Here is a 23,135-nt window from a genome sequence, read left to right on the forward strand (position 1 = left end):
CTCCATCCACTCCTTTCCTACTAAATTACTGTGTTTATGCTCACTTTGTCAATACAGCTTCATCATGTTTCCAAAGGAAGATTTTTGGGCACCATATTACTCTCACTCTGACATCTCACTCTTTCCTCTACATACTTGCTCTATGCAATCTTTTCAGATACACACAGCAGCTAAAGGAAAGCCTGGTAGCTTACTGAACACGTTTGTGATTACGAACATTGCAAGGACATAGATTTGCTGCTGTATTGGCTCATGAAATATATAACTGTATCAGAAACACCACTCGCTTTTTAATTAATAGGAAACATACTTTAATTTATTCTCTCTGGTCATCTGTCAAAACTCGCGTTATTATAACTGCCAAACTTTTATATAATCACACCCCTGAGTCACATCTTAATAAATCAAACATGTTTTCTATAGGAGTCCAAGCCTCTGTAACTCATAAAGGTCCGAGTCTCCGACGCTCCAGTCGGAGCCAGTGAGCGAGCCCCTCCTCCTTCCTCAAACTTCATTTCCTCCTCGTCCAACCAGATAGCTCAGTCCTCAATCCATCATATAATATAGCGGCTAAAGACATCTGTCAGGGAGACACGTCCGATTTTTGGAAAGGGTGCTGTCCCAGACACTTTGTGGCAGGACAGAAGTGGGACTACAAACGCGTCCGGCTGGAAAGTTTGGCCAAAGCTGCTCAGCTGAAGTTGCGTGGCAGTCATTTGCCGTCTGACAGCTTCCAGCTACAGAGAAACTTTAGAGTTGGGGATTCACCAGGTAAGAAACTGTTTGCCTACATGCTTTTATTATTGATATCATTATTTTTAAACGTGTCGGTGTTGAGGCCGCTCAGCGAGCGGTGTGTTCGCGGTAAAGCGCCACGCTGCTTTTAGAGCTTTCTACTCTCCGCTTGACATTTTTTGCATCGACATGCTTGAAGGCTTTAAAATGAAACCACTACAGTACGACGTGATGTGATAAGTAAGCGAACAGGAGTGCGGCAGCCAATTTGCAGTGACCTTTTTTTAAACTACTGTGGGAATATTTTCTTACTATTGCTGGACTGTAAGTTATTATAGTGGGTCTGTAGAGAATTGAGTGGTTTCAGTATCCCAGTGAATTACCTTTAATGGCTGTATTATTCCCATGAATGCTATTTCATGACCGTGTTCATTTCTGGCAGGGACTTGGCAAGATTTCAATGTGACACTGTGTCATGTTTGATCACTTCAACTTTTCATCCTCCTGCTCTGTTCTCTCTCTATAAATGTATTAGCCTCCGTCCATTTTAAAGGCTTTTTAAATTTAAGTAAATTTCCCTGTCTTTGGTTTAAGCGAAGCATTTTGCTGCCTCTTTGGTCATATTATAAGTTGATCGTGTAAGTCTGAAGGAATTTGAAGAATCAAAAGCGTATATTCTGGGTCCTTTGCAACAGCTGAATGGGAGGCTGCTATGATACAGCATACTTCCATTCAACAATAGGCTCATCTCTGGAGTTCCTCACTGATTGTCCCTTCTGTTCACCATTGTGCACAGGGCGTGTTTAGTAACAGACATTCTGATGAGCCTAATAAGTATCACCCCATCTTTTTCGCCTAAGGATGCTGCAGATCTCATTTTAGATCTGATCACAGTGAAGTGTCTGAAGCTTTATTTCCATCCACATGTTTCCATGTGGGCAATGAGTGTTTTGTCTGTGTCCTGTGAAGCAGTGTCATGACTGAAAATGAGGATGTGAATGATGTTTTTGTGTATCCCATTTGCAGATATATTATTTAGTGTAGGCCTGGCTATGGGTAGAATACCTAAGCATGAAATTATGATTAATTGTTGTATTCCGAGCCTTGAAATGGCTGTTTTTCCTGCCCGTCTTTAAGGCCACCCTCCATTAAAGCCAACTTTTACCTGACTCGCCACAAACAAAAAACGTCAACACCATTTGGGTTCCCCTGGCCAGAGCTGTGTGCCTGAGATGACCGTATGAAGGATTTTACTGGCATTACTTAGAGCTTAGGGTATAAACAAACAAAAGAAACCTCATACAACTGGGTGTTTAGATCAGTCTGAAGCCTGACCCTTTGACTCACAGGGAATATTTGCACTTACACTGACTTCATCACCTTAAACTGCCTCCATGTGTATTATAAACGTCAGTTCATTACCATGTAAGAGTATATAAATGACATAAGTAATGACAAGAATACTGGGTCTAGTTAAATTCTCTGCAAAAAGGTTTATGCATGCTTTCCTTAAAATCAAATATTTTTTCCTTCCCACAGAAAAATGTTAAATTCACAGAAGACACATTGTTAACGAAACCTACCACAAAGTTTAGACACAGAAGGGGTCAAAGGTCAAAAAGAGCTGTGTCAAAACAGCAGTGCCCCCCCCCCCCCCCCCTTTTTTTTTTTTTTTTTTAATCTCATGTTTCCAAACATGGATGGCACACCATATCTATTCCTGTGTATGAGAGGGGAGTGAGAGGTCTCCGTCTGACCTCGCATTCCTCCTCCTCTCATGGTATGAGGTCAGTGCCCCACCACTGACCTGCTGCTGTTCACTAACATTTCCATTTTGTTCTGAATTTTCATTTTTGTGGTGGATTATTTTCAGCAGCTCTGGAGGGAACTTTTTCTCTGTTCTTTAACCAAAGAAATCTACCATCAGAACAGAAATGGCCCGCCTTGGATTAGATATAGTAAAATTAATGGAAGAATTTCATCATAAGTACTTGACATATCCATGAGCAAGCAAAATAAATACATAAATAAATATAATCTTTGCACAGTCAGCGCTCTAAGGCTACTGTATTTTAATTCAGTAACAGTTATGAGCATTGTGAAGAGGTTTTCCCCTGGGGCACACTGGCTGATTCTCTGTGGTGACAAACAAAAGCGGCAATGTGAGCCTCTCAACCATGTTTACTTCCTCGGCTTTCGCTGTCCCACGCAGCCGCCGCAGAGTTCGTTTCTCTGTTCTGTCCCTTCGTGAACGTTCCTATTCACTGGGACGAGTAGGCACGACCGTCCGTGCTGGGCAGATTTCATTCTGCGAGGACTCACAATGGGTGAGCTGTGCTGCTATGTCAACATTTAGCTCTGTCTTGTATCCCCCCCTTTTTTTCTGCTACTTTAATCACATCCCTCCAGGCCAATCAGCAACAGGAAGAGCACAGCGGCCTTTGTCTTTGTGAGAGATAACTGGTTCCTTGCTGCTGTGCACCATGTGCAATGACTCACTCTGACTTTGCAAGTTGCGTCAGGGAAGCCTGCGCTATGTTCTTTATTTTAGACTTTTATATTTATGGCCTACTCAAGGCGTGCATTTATGAGATGCAGATCAGATATCCAAGTCTCAGCTGCATGTACATAGCCAGCAGCACAGTCTATGCCTATATTTTGACTTTACAGTCACCTTTTATTTCCAAGTCAGAATCCTGTCTGCTCAGAGTGAAGGTGAAACAGATTTTTCTCACCAAAACTCGTGTGATCAGGACTACAGTGCATCGTGTTTCTTATTCACTTTCTGTGGGAGAACATTGTTTCCAAATGTGTACAGCGGGGAACTCTTTTCCTGCGCGCATCATTGCCAAACCGTCTCACTATGGAAGAAAAAATCAATAACAATGTAAAAAAGACTAAAGGTGCTACTGACAACACACAATCAGACCACCTTGCTTAGTTTGTGCTTTATTTTGTATAACTGTTGAATTTCAGCACCCTTAACTCAGTCTATGCCTTACATTTAGTATTCTTGGTTCCGTGTGGTCTCGACTGATACTGTCTGCTCTGCAGTTTTGTTGCAGTCGGAGTGGAATTTGAAACAACAGACTTGTTGTCTTTTGCTTGGAGGACTTCCTTTCCTGGTGGCCTGTTTAGCTGTAGCCTCCATTGTTTGCCTTTGTCTGTGTTGATGGGCGGATATGTGGGAACCTTTTTCATCTGATCTCTAGGACACAGCCGGTCTATAATGGTTGCTGTCTAAAATGACTTCCCCACAGTAACCTGTAAACACTTTTTATTAAAATATTATTTGCAAGCTATCAAATAATTAAATGTAGCTTTTCCTCATGCAACTAAATAAATAGCAGAAAATAATAACAAACAAATTTTGGTACTGCTTAGACACTGATATCATATTACATATCATGTTTGTACTTTTTTGTCATTTTTTATTGGTGTACTGAAGATATCGTGTGGCTTCATTTTCAAAGTCAAGAGGAGAAAGCCAGAATCCATCTGGTTGCACATAAAAACATTTTCCACATTGAAAGACTTACATTCTTTCAGTTATAGACCATATCTTTTATAATGAGATTCCCTTATGACATCCATAAGGGAATCTCACTTCTGCAGTTACAGTATATGTCTATGTTTGATGTGATGCTGTTGATTTTATTCGTCATTAGTTGCTTTAGAGTTTAGGCTGTTTTGACCATGATGTGTGAGTGAGAGCTCCACAGGTTACAAGCAGTACTTTGATCATTATCTATCTCAGCTTTAAACATTTCAGTAGATGAAGTGAAGTGAATAAAATATGGCAGTTAATTCAATCTAAGTGAAGTTCTGCTTTATTAAACTGAACAGGAGTACAGAAGTCTCTACTGTTACAATATTACATTAAATTTGCTTTAGGGCTGCACAGTGATACAGTGGTTAGCACTGTTCTCTTCCATCGAGAGGCTTCTGGATTCAACCTGCAGATCAACCGGGGCTCTTCTTTGTGGAGTCTGCATGCGCAGCCTTGGTTCTGACTAAGCTTTACCATGATGTACCCGCTTTTCAGTCAGCTGGGTATAGATTCTCTTTTGCATCAAACGGAGTGTGCAAGACCAGGTACATTAGCATGGATTTGATGGGTAATTCTGTTGCTATGTGCACTCGCACAGTTGTGAAAACGTTGTTTTTGAGAGGTTACACTAGAAGCCGGCATCAGCTATTCTCTTTTAAATCAGCCTCTCTGGGTCTCTTTCGAAGCAGCGTTCCCCCAGTAAACAGATTCTTTGAGATATAAATATAGTAGGTTTCTCTGAAGAGGTGACGAGGCAAATGCATTACATCATAGTAAACTTTTTCTTATTGACAATAGTTAAGTTAAAGTAGTGAGATCAATTCCTGAACGTTGTATCCTAATGAACTTTGACTGTATTGTGTAAATTACTGTGTGAGTTGTGGTGTCTAGTGTGTTTTCGGATGGTTCGCAGTATGACTGTTAACATTCTGTGGTAGGTAAAAATGAGAGACATTTGTCTATATACTTTTCTGTCTTTGTAAAGGTTTTTTTGTGTAATTGAGTGCTACGTGCTATGACAGAAAAAATAACATGTTCCACTATAACCATCAAATTAAAGCCTGTCTGTGGGTGGCTTACCACCCACAGACAGCTACAGTAGCAAGTGTTTTATCAAACCAGTAATCTTTGACATCAAAGTTCCCTACATGCCCCTTTACACCACAGTATTTACTGCACGGTTCCCCTCCATCCATCCACCTATTTTATTAGCTGCTTAACCAACTAAGGATCATTGGAGAGACTGCAGCTGGTCTCTGTATTATTGTGAGCTCTTTACCTTACAATATAAAGCAGAGAGGTGGTGTACATACTGCACAAGTCACTAGCCTAACACAGGGCTACAGTTTGTCTACAGAATGCAAAACTTCAAAGGCCTTAAGGTGAATTAAGCAAAACATAAATAATTTGTTAAATAATTTGATAGAAACATCCCATTTTACAATCAGCCCAGCCACAAATCACAAACCTTTCCGTCAGAGAGCACAAGAGTAAATATTCAAAGCAGCACTTGTTGCTAATGTACATTTATCATATTTAATATATTATACACGTAGCATGACATCTTATGCTACATAGTAAAGGAAATTTAGATTACTCAGTTGGAGAAGCACTCTGAGTTGAATCATTCTTAATATTATTTAAGAGAAAAAGGAAACATTTCCTGTTCTGTTACCTGTATTGGGGGATCGTCTCCTCTGCTGTTCTAAATGCTCGTTGTTATAATCATAAAGATCCCGAAAGAGTAATTTATTACCAGCTTTGAAGCTGTTTTGATTAACTGTACACAAGAGAGCTTCACTGACAAGACGGGAGAAGCTCTCATGCTTGATGCCAGTGTGCTAATTAAAAACAACTTTATGAGCAACTACAGAGCCTCATGCAACTTGGATTGAGACCTACATCCACTGAATGCTTTAAACATGAGTCTCCTTCCCTTCTACCCTTAGAGACTTTCTTGTGGTGACATATTGTTTTGAACTCTAATATATTTCTCCTCCCTGTGCAGATCACCTCCCTATAATCAATCAATCAATCAATCAATCAATCAATCAATCAATCAATCAATCAATCAAGGTTTTATTCTTGATAAGACCCCCCCCCCCCGACCTTACACACACAACACAGACATCACATGGGGATACAGGTCGGAGATCGGTAGCGTCACAGAAAACAAACACTGAAATATACACTACAACGGGAAAGTACAAGAGGGAAAAAGGCATGCAGCATGAGAACAGGAAACAAAAAAATTCCTCTGCACAAAAAGCACATAAATGTCCACAGCACAACATTATGGATCATGTGACCAGCCACAGAGTCGGGTGGGGGGTGAGGAGTAATCCGAAGCAAACACAGCAGCCATCCTGCCCAGCGCTACCATTCCAGCGCGGGCTCAGACCCCGCCGTGTTCCCAGGAGGGAACAAGCATCGAAGGCGTTTGGAACGGGAGGGGGGATGAGTGTGTGCATATTAGTGTATATGTATGTGTGTGCGTGTCCAGAGTTCAGCTGAGACAGCGTCCTTTGCCCTGCCAGGCTAAGTAAACAGTCTTCCAGCCAACCCAGGTGGCCTTACATGGAATGGGAAGGAACAGACTAAACACAGTTGTTATCAGGGTGCTTTTGTTGGGCTCCAGCCTTGCGACCGCAGCTGGCGCCGAAAGGGTATCCGCATGGAGTGATGGTGCTTTTTACTTTAGTGCGAACAACTCATATGAATTTCAAAGCTGTTCTAACAGTCCAACACTGGTCTCTCAATCTCCCGTTGGAGAGCCGTGAGCTTCTCCATACTTGCGTTCTGTGATGTTGTCATTTCTTGTGCTCAAGGAGCCGATTCTGAGAACTCACGGCAGTGTGCATAGGGAGCAGGTGAACGATAAGTGAGTTTGTTACTAAATATTTGGGGAATGCATTATACTTAAGTCTCGTCCCGTTCCTCTGTGATGCATGTGTGAGTTATTTGTGGGGGATGATTAATCAAATTGGCTCCATTCATCGGTTCATTGTGGAAGAATGCAATCCCATAGAAAATCACTCCAGAACATTTACATATAAATGCTTTTAAATACAGTCACACGTCAGCTGTTTAAAACCAAAGATACAATTTTATGGAAACCATTACCAAACCTTTTCTGTAGAAGAAGCTTAATCAGAGACATGATGTTTATTAAACTGAGTAAACCACAATTCTGCAGTCATGCAATAAAGCTCAATTAATGCTCCAACTCTTAGTCGGCTGCTTAAATATGCTTTTGATGTAAAATCCAAATAAGCAAGGAGACACCTAAGAAAATCCAGTAAATGGTTAAAATTCAAGCTTGTGGTCAGACTTGCTCCTCTGTATTAACTTGCCAAACTGTGGCTACTGAGAGTAAAAAAACATTTGTCTTTGCTGCCAAAAACTCTTTTAATGATAGATTAAAAGATCCCAGAGGGACATAAAATGTGTGGGTGTACTGTAGGCCTATTTCAGTTGGTGTAGCATGTGGATCTGAACAGCGTTTTCATTTTAGACTAAGCTTATAAGCTTCTGTCCAGAAGCAGACTAATCTACTAATCACAGAAATGGTGGTACTCATGTAAATGCTGTATCAGAAAGTGCACAGACCGTGCATCCAGTTTATTCCTCCAGCAAATGCACAGTTTGTGCACATTTACTGTGGAGTCAGATTTTGAGCTGCATGCAGGACATACACATTGGCAGACCACATACATCCTATTGGCTTGGGTAGATAAAAACACTTGTACAGCACATATACTGTACGTTAGTGCTGTTGTTTGATTTGTGCTTCTTCTTCATCCCGCTTGCTCTGTTAGAAAGGTCATGACAAAATAGCCAACTGGAGACCAACATAGAGTGAAAGTTCTTTATGTTCGTTTGTCAAATGATTGCAATCAGTCCTTGAACAAAATACAAAATTATTAATTTCTCCCATTCTGGGTCATCTTCTCTTTCCTTTACTTAATACTTGCAGTTGTATGTAGATCGAAACTTCAGTGGGCTCGGTCTCTGATTACAACCCACGGGCGAAGGTGCAATTTTCATTTGAAGAGTGACCTGTTTTCAACCCCTAACATCAGACGTCAGGCCAGAAGCATGCATATCATTTTAAATGTTGCTGTTGTTGTTGAAGGGTCATGATTTTGACACGGTGAAGGAGCTCCAGCACAGAGTGATCTAAAGATAGCACCATTGCTGGAGGCAGCGTAGTTGTGCGTGATGAGAGAAAAGGAGAGAACAGCGTAATTTTAAAAAAGTTTTATAATGTATTTATTTATTTATTTATTTGTGTATTTTTGTGTTGTTGTTTTTTTTTTTTTACTTCTGGCATTCTGGAACTATGCAATCATGAGCTTGTGTGCCTGAGTAGAATAGTATTTATTTATTTTTTTTTTTTTTGGCCTGTCCCGTTTGGCTCTTTTGCCATCAGAATTATTGTCTAAAGGCAAAGAAAGATGCCCAACGGATTTACTTTACCAAATGGACCATCCCAGCTTTGCCGTAATGGTCTATTTGATTGACCTTTTATTGTTTATTTTATTTATTTTCACTTGCTAAATACGGGACAGACTTGACTGGGGAAAAGAAAGGGAAAGAAAAACAGCGGGGAAGAGGGACGGGGATAAAAAACAAAAACTAACAAAATAAGCAGACAAAAAATACATATATCAATCACCTGGATCACCTGTTGAGAATGAAAAAAGAAAACAAGCAGAAGAAAACGAGAGCAATAGAATAAACAACATCACGATGATATATGTGAATATAACTAAATACTAAATATTAAACATTATTGTGCAGCACGTAATATTGACAGCGCACAGTGTGCTTTGAGGTAGGAGCCAAAAAGGGTGTAGTTAGTGTGTGTGTGTGTGTGTGTGTGTGTGTGTGTGTGTGTGTGTGATCACCCGTGTGTACACCTGTGAGCATGAGCACGCTTGTTTTTAAAAGGTTCCTACATGTAATGATCTGTTAGAGGGTGTGGGGGGGGCCACAGCCCCGTCCTCCAGGGCATGAAGCAGGTATGGAGGAGATCAAAACTCCAGACATCCAGAGGCCCCCAGAACACAAGAGACCAAGGAAGACCAACAGAGGGGCAGCTGCGCCACTGTCCCAGAAAGAGCTGAGGAGAGTCCCAGATGAGGGCTCACTCAGCAGCCGCAGAGCAGAAGCCAGGGGGAGTTGCAGTGACGCGCCCGTGAGCTCCGCCGGCAGCCAGCTGTGCCTGAGTGACCGAGCCCCAGGCCGAGAGGCCGGGGGCACCCCACCTCCGAAGTGTCCCGAGCGAGCCCCAGGCTCCAGGCCCCGACAAGAAGCCACCAAGGAGTGAGCCGGTGTGTACCTGGACGCCCATCCCCGGACACAAAGAACCACCAACGCACCGACGTCTGAGGGCGTCTGCCATTGGCAGGGGAAGTGGTGGTGGGTGGAGATAGGCCTCCAAACCTTGGAGCGCCTGAGATGTCCCCAGAGAGGTGGCGTCTGATACCCGACCTGACACAGGCATACAGGCACACACAGATACAAACATCCATTCCCACCCTCATGCTCTCATATGCAATTACTCAACACTCACCCAACGTGGAGACAGACATAAAGAGACGCTGTACACACGATCACACTCCCCAAGCTCCCAATGATTCATCCACACACATTGTACCAATATTTTAAAACTATTATCTTAGCAGGGACTCATAACTACACATGACAAATGTTTGGTAAATTTTCTCTGTGTTTTTTGTGCCTGGGGAAAAAAATTCTGCACATTTTGTATCATGTATTAGATTTTTAAATGATCAAATATTAGTACCAATATTGCTGTAGTAGGTTTCTCTGAAGAGGTGACGTGGCAAATATATTATATCGTAGCAAACTTTTTTTTTTTGACAATAATTGAGTTAAAGTAGTGAGATCAATTCCTGAACGTTGTATCCTAATGAACTTTGACTGTATTGTGTAAAATACTGTGTGAGTTGTGGTGTCTAGTGTGTTTTCGGATGGTTCGCAGTATGACTGTTCACATTCTGTGGTAGGTAAAAATTAGAGACATTTGTCTATATACTTTTCTGTCTTTGTAAAGGTTTTTTTGTGTAATTGAGTGCTATGACAGAAAAAATAACATGTTCCACTATAACCATCAAATTAAAGGTTTTCAAAGCAGACAAACTGTGGGTCTTTGCAGTGATTGGCTTACACCGTAATACTGTAATAGAAAGGTACAATAAATAATTTCACCCTTGCAGATTAACATATGTAATTGTCATTTTGATGATCTGAACACACTGAACATTTGGCTGTTTAGTTTAAAACAAAATATCTAAACACTCAAATCCCACGTTTTCTGCATTATAATAGATAAAAGGCTAAGCTAATTAGAAAGAATTGCCTTTTAAAAGAAGCAGTTCCCCCCCCCCCCCATGTAATTAAATGTAAAGTAACTTATTTTACACCTCCAATGAGCCATACTATCATTTCTGAAAAGAACATTTAATAAACCTTTTTGTATTTATTTTTGTATTTATTTGCATCAGTCAGCTGTTAACCCTGATAGCGGTACGCTGGAGCCACTATCAGGGACAAACAGAGACTGCAGCGTGTTGTGCGCTCTGCTGAGAAGGTGATTGGCTGCAGACTCCCATCTTTGCAGGACCTGTACACCTCCAGGACATTGCGGCGTGCAGCTCGGATCTCAGCTGACCCTTCTCACCCTGGACACAGTCTGTTTGACCTGCTCCCCTCAGGCAGGAGGCTCCGGTCCATTCGCACCAGAACCTCTCGCCATAAGAACAGTTTCTTCCCCTCTGCTGTTGGACACATGAACAATAACCGTATGACTGTTCCCACCACTAACACATGACCCTACGCTGTGTCACTGCATCATTCCATGTTTGGCACTGATCACCACCTGCACTCATGTATATATCTATCTACGTAGCACTCTTAATTCTTATTCTCATGTATATATCTCATGTATATCTCATGCACATATCTTTCTACGTAGCACTTTTAATTCTTATTCCTACTTTTATTTTTTCATGTCTATTTAAGTGCTATTTATGACAGTATGTTTGCACTGAAGCACCGCAGCAATTTCCTAATGTTGTAAACCTGCTCAACATTTGGGAATAAACCCCTTTCTGATTCTGATTCTGATTCTGTACCTGAAGCATGGACACTATAGAAACACCTGAAATGACGATAAGTTTTTAGTTGTTTTGTTTTTTTCCTGCTGCTGTTCTGCACTTGTAGTTTTTTTTAACATGCTGTAATGCTGATTTCTGAAAGTTCCAAATAAAAATATGAATATCTCAGTTTCTTTTATTTGAAAGAAAAAGCAGTGATCCGTTTTGATTGAGGGCAATGAACCTGTTATTGTGTTGAATAGCCGACGCTTTCTCCACATTCTTGTAGCTGAATGAGATTGTTCAGCCAAGCATGCAGTGAAAACATATACAAAGCCAGATATATCACAGCAAATCCCACTTCTAATGCTCAACCCAGACAAGCTATCAGGGTGTTGTTGTGTTGAAGAGAATGACCATGAACCCAGTAAATTCTGCTCGAGTCTTTTACTCAGTTATGCTTGTTTCTGTTTGTTTTTTTTCACACTGTGGGCAAACAAGCTATGTCTTATTAAAACAAGCTTACAGTGCCTGGGTTAAAACTCCACTAACCAAATGCTTACTGTTGGTGACTGCATACTGTTGAGAAAACGACTCAAAATATTAGAAAAAGTACATTTAGTACACAAAGTACAGAAAAGTGTCCCTACGTTGTTTCTTTGTTTCAGTTTTCTGCTTTGAATAAGTAGTGGTGATTATTTCGATGTATATACTTGAGATTCTGTCTGATACACCAACATACTGTGACATATAATTGTGTAGTGGAAGGAAAAAGATGCATGATGTGCATTTGTGTTTAGCCCCCCTGAGTCAATACTTTGTCGAATCAATTTTCCCTGCAGTTACAGTCAGATTAGCTGGAGAGCGTTGTTGAAGAGCAATTTTCAAGTCATGCTAATGGGATTTAGGACAGGACGTGTCTGGACCTTGACTGGGTCATTTAAACATACGGCAAAATGCTCAGTTTTGGTTTCATCTGACCAGAGCTTGCTGTGTCCCCTACATGGCTTGTAGCAAACTGCAAACAGGATTTCTTATAGCTTCTTGTTAGATTTGTGAAGTGCTAATGTTTGTCCTGAGGACAGATTCTCCAGCCTGAGATTTGGATTTCTGCAGCTCCTCCGGGGTTACCATGGGCTTCTTGGCTGCTGCTCTGTGTAGGTAGATGGCACTGTCTTGGTAGGTTTGCAGTTGTGTTATACTCCAATTTCCATTTTTCAATGTTAGCTTGAACAGTGCTCCGTGAGATGTCCAAAGCTTAGGATATGATATTTCTATAACCAACCGTTTAACTCTGAATCTGCTTTCAAAATCTGAAGTAAGATCTGGTTACGAAGTTGACATCCTGAAAAGTGAGTTACTTGGATCCTACATGCCACACTGTTGTGGTTGTGTCCAAAGCTGCATAAATTTTAGAAATCCATTTTTAAACTTGTTCTAATATGTGGACAAACATCCATCCATCCAGGATTTTTTTTAACCTGAATGTAAACTGGTTTGCTTTAAATCGCTGAACTGGTTTGCAGAGTGCACAGGAGGGTTTTGTTCTTGTAGTTCTGGGCTACAAACGTCTTGGCATTTGCTGAAGAGGGGCAGTCTGATTGACCCATGAACCTCTTCTCTCCTTGCTTTGCCTTCTGAAGGATGGAAACTGCACACGAGGATGGTAACAAGGAACCTCTCTGCCCCTGGCCTCAGCCTGTTTGACACATGCATTCAAATATTTTGAGAGCTCCTGTTTAACATGCAAATTAGCTGGACTCCAAGCAGGAACCCTGAACAGACTGGACAATCAGTTTTCAGGTTCAGGACTTGCTGTACAAATGAGACTATAGTAAACTGTGTGAATATGTCCATTGTGGATGTGACGACATGTGATGGAGCATAGGTAGACATCCTTTGAAAGTCTATAATCCTTTTCAGACAGAAGACAGTGTTATAGCAACAACTCATGTATGGTGGCCTAAACCCCTCTGCCCAGACTGTGTGCAAGTTCTTGGCAGTGTTCTTCATTTAGACAACATGGCCAGGATTGATGTCCTGTGTTTTTAAAAGACCACACTGAGCTCACTGACTGCTGTGGATGTGCTGCTGGTCCCACAGTGTGAGCTGTGATCTGCTTGCTGCCATCTGGCTTGTGTTAAATTTCTGCAGCACTGCAGAGGGAATTTGTATACTGTAACTTCAACGTCTTTATTATTCCACCTTATTTCGTTTTATCCCGTGGTTATGTTATTATAAACCGCCCAATATAACACTTAAAAAATTCACACAGTTTCTGGACTCTGGACTGAAATTCTCATAAATGTGAAATTGTTTCTATGGCAGTCCGATCTGTCTAATTGTATGTCAGAAGTATTAGATTCCCATTATGAAGCCTGAAAGGAGACACAATAACAACTGAATTAGCTTGACTGTCCCATTGCTCATAATGCTGGTGCTCACAGTATGTGCAAAGCCCACATTGATCCTTTCCAAGAAGCTCATACAACAAAAGTTTTTCCTCAGTGTTCAAAGGCAAATCCTTTCTTGGCAAAGCAACTTGTTTTGTTTGACAGCTGAAATATTACTTCTCAGTGGGAGTACCTCTCACATTAAGTAAATTGTGTTTCCAGATGTTTTCACAAACCCTTTTTTCACAAGTGTGCTGCGATTACTCCTACAAGCAATCAAAGAACAGAACTTTTGTCATGAAGGACTCAGCACTCTGCTAAATTTCATTAGATAGTTGCAAAATACTTTCTCTGTCATACCCAGTTTCCACTGCAGGCTGTGGCTTCTTCTGAGGATGAGGTTTGCAGAGTCACTCTTAGCAACACAGCCTCGTGTTTCTGATTCAGAAGTTGTGGCCGAGGCTCTCTCCTGTGTAATCGGAGCTCTGTAGCAATTCCTTAAAGAATGCTTGATTGAGATGCTCTTGACTCAGAGTAATTGTTCATGTCCTGCTATTAATAGCAGTACTCATTTCTTTGTGCATAGATGTTCCTATTTACTGCCGCTGTGATGCAAGTGCTGCCGTTTGGCTGGCTCATATGCTCAGTGTATTTATTAACATGTGATTTATAAGTCTGTGTGTTACTTTGTCATTATGTAAAAATAAAGCAGTTGTCAGTTCCAGTCAATGGGGTCGACTTAATATTTGTCGCCCATCTCTTATCAATCTTTCAAAAGCTGCACATTATTAAAACAATTAACCTTTGAACCACATTTTCAGCATAAGATGGAAAAAATTACAGCAAATTCAGATTTTTTTTCCTTTTTATTGTTGGCCGTATATTTAGGGCGGCATGTACCTTTGATTGCTGTTGTGCTTCTTATATACTCTATTTGTCAAATTTTGGCCTGGAAATTTTTTTCAAAATAAGATACAACAGCTGTTAATTGTCTTGGCAAAAGAACGTTTGAGGTTGAAAGCTTTATTTAAATATACAGTAATTATAGGAACTTAATTAATAGTCTAGTTATCCCAAATATTGGCAAATTACTGTGTTATAGCCACCAAAACATGAAACATTACTCACAGATTACACAGTAAAAGCAATACTATATCACATGCAAAATAGCTTGTGATAGTTTGTGAAAAATTTCAAGTAAGTAGTACAGAAGGAGGTCAGGATCCTTTAATTATATACATATATATCAGTAAAGATCACAAAGACAAAACTGAGCACCGCCTGTACTAACTACTCCCACTGCATTAGTTTAAAACCCCTAAAGAATGGAGTAATTATAAGTAATCATAAGTCACCTACTGTATATGGAAGATCAAGCTGTGCGCCAGAAGTGGCTGAGACATCAACTTATTGATCCACCTCACAAGGATCTCATTCAAATGTCATTTGGGCTGGATAAGTGTGGCTAAACGGTGGCCAAGAGAGAGAAGGTGATGAGTACTAAAGAGGTGGAGAGGTTTGAATGCTGGATATGTAATAGTTGTGTATGGAGATCCCACAGGCCAATGAGAACCATGGTGAAGAGGGCAGTCATAGTTAAATACCTACAGAAGTTAAGATAGGTGCTGAAAAGCTAGTTCAGTGGTCAGAATATGTCCTTCCAATCATCAGAGACCCATCTGGGGTATCCATTTCTTCGTGGCCTACAGTAAGAAATAGATGCCTCTGAATGTCAGTACACAAAAACCTCTCACAGTGCGCCAAGTCCTCCACCTGAAGTCTGCCACACTGAGGCTCTATGAGCAACAGAAAGAAGAAGGACAAGGATTAGACAGTTCAGAATGAAACTTTAAGGCTTTGATCATGGCAGCAAAAACACAGACCCAATGCATCGGATCCATAGAGGCAGCAGTCTACCGCAGCCAGCTGCACTCAAGTTGCAGACTGTGCAAAGGTGGCCTGGAGATGGTCTAGTTCAGGATGTAAGATGCAAGCTGGGACTGTGTACACTGAGAGGCACAAACAAGTGGCTGGGACAGTTTACAGTAACTCCCGTGGCACATAGGTGCCGCATTTATTAGAAGTCCCCTAATCCCAAGGAAAGAGACACTGCTGAAGACAGCTGAGAACAACAGAACTAAGGTTCTGTGGGACTTCAAGTTCTAGATAGAAAAGCAGCTAAGCAAGCAGGCATAGCGGTAGTTGACGAGGAGCAGAAGTTCTTAGATGTGATAGATGTAACAATACCAGCGAACAGTAACATCAGAAAGAAGGGAGTGTCAAGTGTTGAAGGAGCAACTGGAGCAGATGTGGAAGGTAAACTCCAAAGTGGTCCCAGTGGTAACAGGAGCAAATTGAAGGAGAGGCCCCAGCAGTATCCAAACACAAGATCAGAGGTTTCTGTCCAGAGGAGCGCAGTCCTAGGAACAGCCTCCCAGGTAGAGGGCCTGAACTTGAGGACCTTACACCTCCCCCACTCCAGTCACAGGGAAAATTAGCATCCACAACTATATGCTTTTGCTTGTTTAGATTTTTCTACAGTACCGACTTTGTTGGGCGTATCTGGGCATATTTGGGATGATTTTATATAAGAACGCCTTCTTTTCAAGTCATATTTTGTTTAAAATGCCATGTTTACACAGTCCCTCTCTCTCTGCATGTTGAACTACTGCTATGAAAAGTCGGCTCCTGCAGGGTACATATCTACTTGTACACGTGAGGCAGAAGGTTTATACGGTGTTCAGGGGATGAACTACATCACTGTAATGTCAGCTTTACCTTTGGAAGAAGGGAAAGTGCTATTGCTTTAAGGCTGGCGGGTCCATTGTTTCTTGCAGAGGTCATGAGTAGCTTAGGGCATCAATTAGGTATTTCCTGTCCAACAGTCCCACCTCCTGTGCCTCCATCCTGTGTTTTTTCCCTCTCCTGCTCACATAGCTGTATTAGACAAATTCATTATGTAAGAGCGTAAAACCACCACAGGCCCTGTGTCCTGAAATGTAGGAGCAGCTGCTTTGGTATGGTTTGTTTCTTGTGGTTGTTGTGCTGGTTTTAAGTGACTGATTATATTGTTTATTGTATTATTGTTATTTTGTTCGCTAAAAAGCATGAGCATCCAAAAACAGTGTGCAGGTAGATGTCTCATTCATTAAATCCAGTCTAATGTCAATGAACCCCATTCTGGAATTTGGACCAATCCTGCAGTCAGTTTATTCGATAAAAGGGACGTAGTTTATTTTTTTGGTTTTGTTTCCCTGTTGTTCCCGTTTTCCTGTAGGCATAAATGTGAAACTTATTTATTTAATTTCAAATTTAGTTGTTTACTCTATAAAATACTGGGAAAATTCTCATCAGTGTCCTAAGACCCATTGTCACATCTGATGTCCTGACAGTTAAATGTTTGATTTTGTCCTACTGTCAGGAGTAGTGTGAGAAGAAGCCAGTCATCACGCAGGAGAAGCTGGAATCAAAATGGAAATGGCTTATGCCTGAGAAATGTAAATTTGAGATGGTCTACTTTGATAGACAGGTATGATAGAAAAATATATAAATGTAAAGTCCCTTTCACTATTCTTGTAGCATAAGTGCTGTGAAATCTTGTTGGCAGCTCGCAGAGCAATATAAAAATCACAAAATAAACGGTAGATGGGAAAAACCTAAAAAAAGCGGCAGGCCTGTGGGATCAGGGGAAGGGAAAATTAGGCAACATGGGAGAGACGGCTTTCTTCATCAGACCTCAAGGGGATGTTTCACATATCTGCCTACTGTACCCATTTATACTCAGAGCTTTTACTGTGCTGTCAAGTAATATAAAATCAGTCCAGCTTCACTGGCATCCATATCAAACTATAAATCTTGAAATATTCAGCATAAAATAATATGATGTAATAATAGCAAGTTTTGACATGATTCACAGTGAACCTTCAATCGGGATGTGTTGTTACTCAGCACAGAAATTGTCGGAGTTCACACACTGGTATGAATACCAAACACAATAGACTACACAAACTCAGCATATTTTTCTCTTTTTCATTCCCTTGTGTTGAGCTGGCTCCTTCAGATGTACACCTTCTTCTTACTTTAATTCTCATTGTCAGTTATCGAAGATGTTTAAACTTTCAAACAAGTTTGACGTGGCATCTGAAACTATAAGCATTGCTATGCCTTCTAGATTTGTTTCGTTACTTCACATGTTAGATCGGTTTTGCCCCACAGCCCATAATGATTTAGCTCACAGCTTTGAGACTGGATGCTTTTCTCAGAGGTCTGCTGAGTACTGACTCCAAAAACCAAAGCAGTGGAGCATTTCTTGTTCTTTGATTGGAAAAAAGCAGGGAAATGTCAGTCCAGCATTATTAATTATGCCACATATAGTCTTTAAACCACAGTGGAAAATTAAAACAAATGACTTGTTGACTTTCCATTTGGCTCAGGCAAAGGATCGAACAAGGACATACGGTAAATGCCACAGCTCCAGATAAACATTTAATGGGTTTTTTTCTTTATATTTCTTTATGCTTTTCCCTTACATTCGGTTTCCTTTTTCTTCTACATTCTTCTACTTTCGTCTACTAGGAATACGTTTTCTAAATGGCAACAGCAGATATGTTTTTAATAAAGCATAAATGTGACTAAATTATTGAGGAAACAGTTTCAATAAAACATACTTGGAAAGTTACAGCAGTTTGATACCGGGTGTGCCAGCCATCTATCCTTCCATGTTCATAACTATTTATCAGACAGAGCTGTCCAATTCACACCTACGATCTATTTAGAATAAATAATGAACCTAACGAACATGCGCGGACTGTCAGAAGAAACGTGTAAACTCCACACTGAATGACCCCAGTTGACTGGGAGGTTTGCACTAAGAACACTTCCAGTTTAGATTCAGGAGACAGACACTATCTCTACTTTAAGATTAGGCTTCAAACTTTCCTTTTTGCTAAAGCATATAGTTAGGGCTGGACCAGCTGACCCTGAATCCTCCCTTAGTTATGCTGCAGTAGGTGTAGGCAGCTGGGGGTTCCCATGATGCATTGAGTTTTGCTTTTTCAGTCACCTTTCTCACTCACTATGTGTTAACAGACCTCTCTGCATTGAATCATATCTGTTATTAACCTCTGTCTCTCTTCCACAGCATGTCTTTATCCTGTCTTCCTTCTCTCACCCCAACCAATCACAGCAGATGGCCCCGCCCCTCCCTGTGCCTGGTTCTGCCGGAGGTTTCTTCCTGTTAAAAGGGAGTTTTTCCTTCCCACTGTCGCCAATGTGCTTGCTCACAGGGGGTCATATGATTGTTGGATTTTTCTCTGTATGTATTATTGTAGGGTCGACCTTACAATATAAAGCAGCTTGAGGTGACTGTTGTTGTGATTTGGCGCTGTGTAAATAGAATTGAAGGCTGTGGTGCAGTGGGATGCTATGGGAACCTTCTTCTCAAGCAGTTTACTTGTGTGGGTGAAAGAAAGTACAGAAGTCATTATTTGAGCACAAGGTTTCTTCTATCTTCTATTCTTACTGAAACAGGGTATTTAGTTAACATTTAACTTTTTCTTTTGCATTCAGACAAAGTAAGACAAATGATGAGCTCCAACTTGTAGACGTATTCGGCAAATTTAATTTGCCTTTGGTTTGTCCGTGAAGAGAATTCCACATTAAACCACTGACTTGGGCAGGGCCTGTCACACCCGACAGTGGTCACATATTGCGGTGATCATCTGGACTGTACCTGGAGTTTCCATATGGAACTGACTCATCACAGCATTCTGCTATGCTCTTTATAGACCAAGCCAATTTAGGGAACACAGCGACGTACTCTTAGCGTGCCTAAAATAGTTTTCTGTGATTATGATTATGAGCGGGTTGGAATATGTGATTTTGTGACAGTGACTCATATCCGTAGTGGTTGGAAATGGCATCATTGGGATGCTTGGGAAGTGCAAAGAGGAGGACAATAATTTTCCTGTTGATTCATTTCATGTTGTCAAAGATGCCCTGCCAAAGATATGCTAGATTTTACATCAGCGAAAAATCCTGCCTCACGAGGATGCTGGGCAGGCTGTACATGTGTTGTTTTCTGTCTACGTGTGTCAGTGTGTTATTAACCATTGTGAGCTTAATATAATCTGTTGTGTTGGCGTTATGGATGCCTCTGTTTTTAAGCACATACCACACTATGCCCCCCTGTGGTTCATAGGCTTGCTTAATTTTACCATTTCTCTGAATTTCTGCCTTTTAGTCGCCTGTTTTTTATGTGCCTTCATCGTTCTTTCACTTTTTCCAGCTCTTCCAGTCAGAGGAGTCGCTCGGCCCTTGTTTTTCTTCATCTATTTGACAGGCAGAGCACAAGCGAGCTGGAGAGATCACTGCTTGTGTTTCCAGCCACAAAAACCTGGTCAGAAATTACAACATGGTTGACTCTGCTTGGTTTTTAGTTTCAGCCTTGCAATGACCCGATTCTGCCTTTATCCTATTTAATTTCAATCACTGCTTTGTTATTGTTTCTGAAATACTTCTCTTAGCAGGATGGTTGAACCTTGAAGGCTTTTTGGGAATCAAGAAGAATGTAGTAATTAGTTTTGTTAGTCGGGAAATTAAGGAAACGTTGTATTAATGCATGAAACAGAATAAGCCTAACTGTAACAGACTTAGCCCATGTGCTGGGTAGGTGTAGTTATTTCCGTGGTTGCTTCAGGCTGTTGCAGTAGAATAGACAATAGACATTCCAGGAAATATGCTCCTTGGACTAAATTACAGATTGTTCAGGGCTGGCTTGTTGCTCTGGTTGTGGATATGTGGGTTAACTACAGGAGCCCACCATTTAGGTATACAGGCGTGTTCATACACAAGCCGTGCGCCTTCAATTTTAGGACCAACCTGGATGTCTTAAATATTTCGGTGGCTGCATAACTTATTTTGATATATAAGAAATGCGAAAACACATGCAAAGCAGTAAGTTACTGTATTGTTTTTGCTCTAATAGCGTCTGGTGTCTCACAAACATGGTTGTCAACAAGTGTTAACTGGTAAGAGCCAATAATGTGATTATGTTCTGATTTCTCGAGCTCAGGGACACTGGAAACACCCAGTTACAAAGATGAGAAAACGCTGGGTAACCTCTTATAACCTCTGATATTCTTCCTAACCTCTGATTAGCTGGTAACCTCTTATATTCTCAAACACTGAAACTGAAAGAAGTGTGCTAAAATGAGCTGGTAAACACTGCGGATCACCTCTGTAAACAGTCTGCGAGGTGTGTGAAATCACACAGCGGATCTTTATTTCTAGGGCTCACTGTTCCCCAAAGTAAAGGATGGTGTCAAGTTTTAGCAGTGGTGAGTCCCCAGAGTCCTTTGCTCCAAAAAACTCTATATTCATTAAATGTTCTCAGCTCAGGCCAAACCTACTTAATATATTTAGGACCTTCAGGTTCACTTACTCACTGATAGGGATGGGTATTGTTTAGGTTTTATCCGATACCGGTGCCAAACCGGTACTTTTGAAACTGTGCCGGTGCTTAAACGGTGCTCAAACCGGTGCTTAAAGAATGGAGAACACAAACTTTGTCCAAAAACCTCTCATGTTCAGCTGTTTTTTTTTTTTGTAAAAAGATAACAATGTTAGCCTTTTCTGCAGCTATGGGGCATATATGGCATCACTCTTGGCTGGAAGCAGTGCTTAAACAATGGAAAAAAACACAAACTTTGTCCAAAAACCTCTCATGTTCAGCTGTTTCCCACTTTTTCTTTGGTCATTTTAGCCTTTTTGGCCAGGGTGAAGGGAGCATCTGCCATCAAACAAGAAGACTGCCGCATGTAGCTATGACGGTGTTTGCTAGTTCACCTTACATGCATTAATGTAATAACGTGGTTAGCCTACTCAACGTAAATTACACACGAACAACATTAAGCTACTCACGCAGAGAAGAACGGCTGCTGCTGCATCATCATCCTCATCATTCCTGCTACACTGGCAGGGCTAGGGGCCAGGACTCTCCTCTTCGGGTTCTTGGGGGATGTTGCTAACTCCGGGTCCGATAACAGGCACCACACCCGCAGTAGATGTGCTCGGTGTGAGGTCTCGCAGCAAGCTATCAAATACGGTGCATTTCTTGGCTTTTAAAAAAACACCTGGCGACGCATTAACAAACGCTATACGTCTCCAGGTGTTTCATCAGATTCGAGGTGTTACCTCCTTTGACAGTATCACAGTTTCAGCTTAAAGCACTTGTTGCTGCTGAGTTTGCATATTTTGCTGTGAAGTACAGCCAGACTTTTGACCGCTTCGCCTTGGGCTCGCCTTTTAGTCTGTAGCTCTGCTCTAAAAGAACATATGTACCTGGTCCCGCCTACTATCCTCGGAAACGTAAAATGATTGGCTAGAATCTAAAGTGTATCACAGCTCAGGAAAAAAAAGCACCGAAATGTGCGCTGCTTTTCGGTCTGGTTACTGCTGTTTATGTCAGAACCGGTGCCATCATGGCACCGGATACCGGTACCCATCCCTACTCACTGATGGTGGTGGACTGTGTAGAGACAGGCACACTTGGTTTTGGATGCGGTGGCGTAACTTTAGCCACCATCCAGATGTGTTGTTTTTAAGTGTCAGATATGAAAAATGGGTCATTATTTTGTGGTATTCCTGAGATATGAAGACCAGACACTGTATCCATCCACATTAAAGAGAATGGCTTCTTCTGTAGAAGCCGTTCAGTTTAATTTCAGTGGTGGCCACATAAGGTTCTGTGTTTGAGTATTGAAGGAGGTCATCCATGGAAACTGTTTGGTCTGCACAGGCCTTTCTGGAGGGGAAAAAGGGAAACTAATACCTCAAGGTTGTCACTATAAATCCCTGTGAGGCAGACTAGATGCTTTCACAAGCAGCCTTTTTTTGTCATGCTTATTCACTTTGCTTTTTAAATTCTACTCACCGTTTTCTCCTCCAGTGGAGTCCAACAAGAACAAGAGTTAATGGTGTGTTTTAAACTCTGCTTGAATTTCTTCACTTTAAACTGGCTCCCTTTGTCAATTGGTGTAATAAACAGAATCCTCTTTTAACCTGTGATGGGTCTGTGCTTTACAGAAACTGCTTTTGACGGTGAGCACTCTAAATAATGTAGCTTACATTGTGTATATATTTATACTAGTTGGTGGAATAGTGCTGTTGTCTTCATGAAGCTTTTAACAAAGCTGTTTTTATTCCTCTGTTTAGCCTGAAGCGCAGATTAAATTCATTAGTACAAATCTGGCCACACATTTCCAAACTGAGAATAGACTGCATGAGGTTAAATGAGGATTAAAATGAGGTTAAATGACTGATCACACCTGATTC

At 41.1% G+C, this 23,135-nt stretch overlaps 1 protein-coding gene across 2 annotated transcripts in view; it reads left to right on the forward strand.

Moving 5' to 3' along the window:
• Positions 1-510: 510 nt before the first annotated feature.
• The window catches only part of tspan9a (tetraspanin 9a), a 187,724-nt gene continuing 165,099 nt past the window's right edge, over positions 511-23,135 (forward strand). Inside the window, exon 1 of one of the 2 annotated variants that reach the window (XM_076885555.1) lies at positions 511-771. The gene's annotated coding sequence lies outside the window, so the exon portion shown is untranslated. The remainder of the gene's footprint in view (positions 772-23,135) is intronic. The other variant, XM_014410711.2, reaches the window with a different exon arrangement.

This window comes from Maylandia zebra, linkage group LG7 (assembly GCF_041146795.1).
Source record: "Maylandia zebra isolate NMK-2024a linkage group LG7, Mzebra_GT3a, whole genome shotgun sequence".
NCBI lineage: Eukaryota > Metazoa > Chordata > Actinopteri > Cichliformes > Cichlidae > Maylandia > Maylandia zebra.